At 39.9% G+C, this 7,824-nt stretch overlaps 1 protein-coding gene across 1 annotated transcript in view; it reads right to left on the reverse strand.

Moving 5' to 3' along the window:
- KLHL29 (kelch like family member 29) overlaps window positions 1-7,506 on the reverse strand; it is a 578,142-nt gene extending 570,636 nt beyond the window's left edge. The window contains exon 1 of the mRNA XM_030555343.1: window positions 7,444-7,506. The gene's annotated coding sequence lies outside the window, so the exon portion shown is untranslated. The remainder of the gene's footprint in view (window positions 1-7,443) is intronic.
- Between the last annotated feature and the right edge of the window lie 318 nt (window positions 7,507-7,824).

Here is a 7,824-nt window from a genome sequence, read left to right on the forward strand (position 1 = left end):
GAGTCTCTGAGCTTAGGGCTCTTATGGTGGATCCGCTGTACATTGTGTTCCACAAAGGCAAGGTGCAGTTGCGACCACACCTGGCTTTCCTTCCTAAGGTGGTTTCGGCCTTTCATGTTGACCAGGACATATTTCTCTCGGTCTTCTTCCCGAAGCCACGCTCAACGTGACGGGAGCAACAACTGCACTCCCTGGATGTCCGTAGAGTGCTCGCATTTTATATTGAGCGGACAAAACCGTTTTGTGAAATGCCCCAACTCTTTGTCGTGGTAGCAGACTGAATGAAAGGCCTACCTGTTTCTTCTCAGAGGATCTCATCTTGGGTGACGGTGTGCATCCACACTTGTTATGATTTGGCTCGTATTTCCCCAAGCCACATCACCGCGCATTCTACCAGGGCTCAGGCTTCATCTGCCACCTTTCTGGCTAGTGTATGTATTCAGGAGATATGTCGTGCAGCTACCTGGTCCTTGGTCCATACCTTTGCTTCGCATTATGCTCTGGTTCAACAGTCAAGAGATGAGGCAGCCTTTGGCTCAACAGTTTTGCATTCTGCCACATCTCACTCTGACCCCACCACCTAGGTAGGCCTTGGGAATCACCTAACTGGAATGGATATGAGCAAGCACTCGAAGAAGAAAAGATGGTTACTCACCTTTGTAACTGTTGTTCTTCGAGATATGTTGCTCATATCCATTCCAAACCTGCCCTCCCTCCCCACTGTAGCCGGCAAGAAGGAACTGAGGGGCGGTAGGGTAGGCAGGGGTATATATCCGGTGCCATGGCGGCACCACTCCAGGGGGCGCCCAGCCGACCCACCGAGTGTTGCTAGGGTAAAAATCTTCCGACAAACGTGCATGCAGCACGCGCACATCTAACTAGAATGCATATGAGCAACACATCTCGAAGAACAACAGTTCCAAAGGTGAGTAACTGTCTTTTATCTCTACTGAGTGTGGTAGAGGGAGTGTTTTCATTCTTATTGCAGGGCCACCTGACTCTCCAGAGAGAGGAAAAGATAAAGTTATTTTTTTGAGGTGACTTTTTTTTTAAAAACTGCTTTTCAACCCATAGAAGGGGAGCAAGAAGTTCAACAGAATCCTGTTTAGCTTGTAAGTTATTTTTGAAGCACTCTATGACATGTCACAAGTGGTTTGGGTTTTGTGTGTGTTTACTAGATAAAACAAAAAAACAAAAAACAACAAGAACTGTTTTAATTTGAAACCTTCCAATTTAGCATTTCTCATTACTTGACAGGTGTAGGAATATACTAGCTGAAAAATACAGTTAAAAGACGTGTGTCATACACAAATCTTTTCTTTAAGAAAAAAAACTATGTTCCAATTGTCGTGTCATATTTTCACCTATATTTCAATGAGCAGCTAAAAGAAACACAGCTGAGTCTGTTTCAACATGTGAACATTCAATCTAGTCACCAGACCATACCTTACTTGATTCTGTGGGTTTAATGAACTTTTCCCCATTATTCCCTTGTTTGTTTTTTTATTTGTAGTTTATCTGACAGTTGTTCAAAATGGAAAACCAACGCATTTGAGTTCTGTGTATTCTTCTTCATTACAGAAGTTAGTGCGTTTGAATATCACACTGAAAAGAAACTTTTCTTTGAGCAGTTCAGCACACTGTGACCTGCAGATCCACTAGTAGTGTTCACAGACCAAAAACAAAATCAGAGCTTTATAACAAGGTCTGACAAAGCATCTCTCAGAACGGTATTATCTGATTTAAATATTAATTACTCATCAACACAGACCTTAAGAAGTGTCTGAAGCAAAAGCTTTTAAATCACACTTTAAGTCCAGGATTTTTACTGTCTGCATTGTGATGCAAATCATGCTTTTTAGAGTTGAAACAGATAATCAGTCTCTCTCAATGTTCAAAAATATCAATAGATGTATGATTAAAGTCCAGCCCGACATATTAAGCAGATCTTGAATTTATGAACCCTACTGCATAAGAGCAGTATCATCTGAATTATTTGTGTGTAAATTTGGGAGATTCTTTACAGAGTTTCTGCACTATGCGTGTGCTTTACAATGTAGATTCCTGCAACATGCATATGTTTGACAGTTTTCAGTTGATTAATAAGATTCATTTGTTACAATACAGTGGAATATTTCCTTGCATTTGACTACATTGTCTCAGTTTCAAAACATACCCTTAGAAAGAGTAACTTTCTTGGACCCAAAGGTGCACTTTTCACTCACACTTATGCAAACTTTTCTGGTCTAGCGTTCCAGGGAAAAGAATCATGATCTATACAAACAAACACAAAAATGCACACTAATATCCCTAACAAAAAGGCACTGGTAATAGCCCTTTCATTTTATAATAATCTGTTATAAAAATGCATTACTGCAGACTGAGTCAGCATTCATTTTTAACATGTGGCACGACTGCAAAAAGTAATGAGTTTACCATAGAGTACCCAAGCTTTAAGGGATCAGTCTTCTCTATAGCCCCTATAGGTTATAAATGAAATGGTTGTACAAGTCAGTATTACTGCACATGAAGGTTAAAGGTTGCCTCAAATTTGTAATGGTATCAGGAAGAGGTCTGACATTACAAAGTTAAAGGCAGTCATGGTAACAAGCCAAATTTATCACTTTAAAAATCTAGACCCAGGTGTCCAAATAAAAACAAAAAGAAAACATAACAGTTATTAGGAAAAAATGTTTCAAGAAAGCTGTTATTCCAGCTATTTTAAAATATCTAATTCCAAGCTAAAAAAAAAAAAAGGCTTCAAAAATATTTATGGAAAAGTGTGACTTGAAACTAAATTATGATCAAGACCACGCATGAATGACAGCCTGAAGAGAACTTGCTTCATATAGAGTAATATGAACAGTTTTCAAACTTCTGATGAAACTATAGTTAAAAACAACAAACAATAACGTACAATTAAACAACATGTACTCAAGATTTGTGAAGCATGCTGTTTTTTATTAATCCAATGACACAGTACTCCCATATTAGATTTTTAATGCATTTTGTTATAGCTCAGAAAGAAGCCTTTACACCATTGAAAACAGAAGAAATGTAATGTAAAGGTGATAGAGGCATATCAAAGCTATTTACATTTCAAATATTCCTGCAGTTAAAGATGCCATTGGTAAGCTGTTTGACGAAATTTGCAATACCATCCCTTACAGCAGTAATTAATGGCTCTAAATGTATGGTACTTCTAACAGTTAGCTAACTGAGCTAGTGAAGCTGGTCCTTTGTCTTTTTAAGAAGAAGGTTTCATGAAAACAGCCAAGAGAATTGCACAAGTATAGTATGACCACTTGAACTAGCCATAGGTTTATTTAAAGAAGGGGGGTAGTCAATAGGCAGACCAAATCCAGCCTGCTAGAGGCATCTGAATGGACCCTGAAACTTTGACTAACCTTTCTTTAAAGAGTAATGTGTACTATCAATCTACTCACTTGTTTTTGGACGTTTAGGATATATATGAACATGGAACTCATTGCAGCAGGGTATTATTTTGGCAGAGAGAGATTAGTAATTATACATAAAAATATCAGACACATGAATAATCATAGAATCTATTGTTATAGTATCACGGCTAATGGTTATCAAATTTTCATGCTTCTAGGCAAAAACCCATCATCAGCAAAAGGAATTTGCTCCTCTACATTGGAGAAATTATATTGAACTAGATAGATTATTCATCTTTGCACTATTGGAAAGAGATCCTTTTGTGTGTAGCCCCACTGACAGATTGGACTACACACCAGCGTAACTGCAAGATTAGATCTTTACCGAGTGCACACAGTTTATGGAATGATAGGGTTCTGAAGACTCCAAAGGCATCACATAGCAATAAATCAAAGTGGAAGTGCGTGTTGTCACTTTAGAATAGCACATGCTTATTTACCTTAATTCATGGCCTACATTATTCACTCACCTGTATTACATTGTACATCCAACAATGTCTTTTTACTGGTCACATTGTTAACAATTCAGTTTCTTTAATAAAATTAGTAGAGGAAAAAGAAACACTAATAGTACAATGCACTCAGACCTTAACGGGGGAGGAGCAGGGAAGAAATGGGACTAATCTGTTTATACATCCAAGGATATGTTTTCCTAATATATACACCTGTAACTTCTATTAGAATCAGATGGGAGGGAGAAAGGGAACTCTTCATTTCTGGTGTGCTTGATGAAACATCAGGTAAACCGGTTTTAGGAACTAAATTAAAAGGTCAGGAAAAACAAGTAGTAATGGACAAAACTGAATTTCAGATGAGTGAACAATAGATGAGAGAAGCAGCACTGGGACTGATGCCAACAGTTAGGTGCCAAGATATCAAGAGCCTGATTCTGTTCTCAAACAGTGTACAGGTAGAATTACTCTAGCAAAGTCCATGGATTAATACCTGCACAAGGCAGGAGAATTGGGCCCATTTCAAGTGAGCAAAAAAATAAATAATAAATTAAAATAAAAAGAATTGCCAAGATCAGCAAAGAAGTCATGGATAAATAAAAGACTTCAGCGGACAATGTGTTCTTCACGGTAAGCGGCCATTAAAAGTGCTAGCAGTGATGATGCCATACCATAAATACACAGTTCTAGAATTTAGATTTGTGTATAACTGAAGCATGTGCTGTGTTCCTTTAATCATTAGAAGTTCCAGTCACTCTACATGCAATATACTTTTTATTGTTGTTTGGAAAGTAAGAGCAGGAATTTTACTGACTACTACTCTGCAGGTAGAAACAGGGATAGAATGAGTCTAGTGATAGAAAAAGAAAAAAGGTTTTCTCCTACATTCTATCACTTTTTGGTCCAGCAAGTCTTTTACAAAAGCACAATGGTGAATTAGGTTCTCTCACATATTGGGTACTTGAAGTCTGACCACCTCTCATGAGGAATGAAATTTCTCCCCCCCATCCCAGTGCATTCAGATGAAAACTAGTAACCCTTACTCTATTTGTAACCATGACAACCATAGATTATTTTATTTAAGTAATATAATTCATGCTGAACATTTGTTCATGGGGTTTGTTGTCGAGGGAAAGGTTGACACACCGTACTTGCATTTCATAAGCTACAAAGGGTGACAGATATGGACTGAAAACTTGGGAGTTTTTGAAGTTTCAGATAAATAATAGTTCTTCCAAGCCCACTTGAATCCAATGCAACTTCTATATCATTAATTTTTTAACTACTTTATTTAGAGTTCTGTAGAGCATGAACTACAACAAGTCAAAATGAAACGTTAATGACAATTACCTGTAAAATGACCACTGGACATAACTGGCTTTAAAATAAATTATAATAATAATAAATAATAATAATACACACATTATGGAAATAGCAAATATCTTGAATAATGCAGGCAACCTACAAATTTAGGGTATGAGTTTTTGTTAAAATGTCAGAATTGGTCTTTGAGACATAACTACATAGGAAGAGGTAATGAAAGTTGAAATATACATATACTTGCTAAGCGTTGATCTAGATAGGTCAGTATGCCAAATTACTTTAATGTCTGTCTTGTACATAGGAAAAGATTTCCATAAATAAATAGCTACTGCGAGGACAGGTTATAAGAATCAAAAAACATACTCTTCCCTGTATAACTAATGTAAGTATTCTACTGAGCACAACTAAAGCTTGAAGCAGTTGAAAATCAGTGTAAAATACAGCTGTAGTTTGCTTTTCTAAAGAAAAAAGTGTCATCATCAATTTAATCCAGAAGGCAATAAAGAGACACATTGTTGCTTTATTTAAGGGAGAAAAAGAAAGCTGGCTGGCTGCAAAACTGTTGCTTCTCTCACACAGATCATAACATCTATCAAGGGGGATTTAAAGTTTCAGCAGATTGCTAATTATAAGAGACAGTAATACTGTTATCTGCAGACACCTTAAAGCTACAGTAGTTTGGCTTTTAAGTAGCTGAAAACTGACCTTAAAAGATAGCCTGCTAAGCATATTTAAACCATTTTTAAAAACACATACACACACACACACTTTAAAAAGATATACCGAACAAAGAAAAACAGTTTCTCAGTTTACCAGTTTTATATACACATGACCCTTAGAAACATAAATAAAATGCCCACAGCAAGCATTCACACATCTTAGTTTTCCTTCCCTGATGAAAAATTTGGATTGCCCCTCCCTTAATCCAGTTGCTAGAATACTAATTTTCTAATCAGTTTTCAGTTTTTTTAAAAATAGATCAAATTTTACGCAAGCAAGGCTTCAGCATTTTTTGGTAAAAGAATGATCATACCATGTCTCAAAAAAAAAAAATCTAGGAACTCACTATTTAGTAAACAAGATTGGGGGGGGGGGAGAGACTGATCATAGGCATGCAGAATTTATGGAGAGTGTTAACAGCAACACCATTCCTTAGCAAAGCCCCCAAAAAGGTTTTTCATGCTCTTTATTTGGGGACCTGAACCAAAAAATCATGATGTCCACAGACCTGCATTATAGTATGACTAAGACAGTCACATCCATGTCAATAACAACAAAAAAGTAGTCCTACTCCATTCTCAACCTTAACAAGACCTCAGATTAAAAAAAAAAAAGGTACCCAAGGGACGAACACCTCCAAAACCGCAAGGATAAATAAAAAATGCAAGTAATAAATTTCATCTGGGACTACATAACGAGTGGGAAGCACATTTAGAAGTGATTTATTGATTTCACTTTTTTGAAAACATCAGTGTTTTGTCTCGAAGTTACTCAGATATCAACATATTCATATCATGCTTTTAAAAAATACTCTCAAAGCAACACACAAAAACAAGGGCAGACAGATTTGGCAGCTCTCACTTGGGGAAGAAAGGTTTCCCCATTTTTTTGTATTCGTTCTCAGGCAGTTTTAAAGCCAGCCTCTGCCTCTGGGGCAGATGGTTTTGCTGTAGGTGTGCGTTTCAAGGAGGCATTTACAACAGATGACTCTTAAAAAATAACCACCACCCTCGTTCAAAATATTGTCAGCAGCAGCCCCTCGCCTGGATGTGTCAGGTGCCCACGGCCACACGAAGTGTGGGAAGTTGTGGGTTGGGCTGTTTGTGTGGGGAGGGGTTGCTCACTTTGTTGGGTGGCTGTAGTGGAGTTGGTATAGGGATGGAGGAGAGGAGGAATACACACACCCCTCCCCAAAGCTCGACTACCCCATGGCACCCGCCTCCTTTCGCAGCCACACAAACACTCAGGGAGGAAGTTTTTAATGCGGAGAGCAAGCGCAGGCGCAAGCGATTCATTAGCCAGGCATTCAATACACGGGAGGCTGCTGCTGGCAAACCCCAAGCTTTACAACAACAACACTATTAAGGGGGCACACAACACCGGCACACACACACACAAGGACTGTCACCTGGGCGCCAAGCCCCCCAAGCAGGGCTGCACAGCCCCCTCTAGCCATCCCTGCTTTGCCCTGGATTCTGCCCGGCTCCTACCTCTCCCTGCTGGGCGGTGCGCACCGGGGGGCAAACGCGGGCTCGTGTCCTTGGCAGGCGAAGCGGCTACACCGCGGCTTCTTCAGGCTGGAGGAGGATGCACCGAGACGGCGGCGGCGTGAGGAAGAGGAGGCGGCGGCTTATACATTGCAGCCTCCCCCTCTAATGCGAAGCCCCGCAGCGCTGGGGCTGCCTCTCAGCTGCTGCCCAGCCGGTCAGATGGCTCCGGAGCCTGGGCGACGAGGAGGCGGCGGCGCAGGCAGCAGGGGGCTCGGCGGGGCTGTGTGCGCAGAGCGGAGGAGGAGGCTGGTGCAGAGTCGGTACCATGCTCCCTTCTGGCTCCCTCCTGTTCCCAGACTGTCCGCTTTAGATGGGGAGGGA

The sequence above is a fragment of the Gopherus evgoodei genome, chromosome 3 (genome assembly GCF_007399415.2).
Source record: "Gopherus evgoodei ecotype Sinaloan lineage chromosome 3, rGopEvg1_v1.p, whole genome shotgun sequence".
NCBI classification, from domain to species: domain Eukaryota; kingdom Metazoa; phylum Chordata; order Testudines; family Testudinidae; genus Gopherus; species Gopherus evgoodei.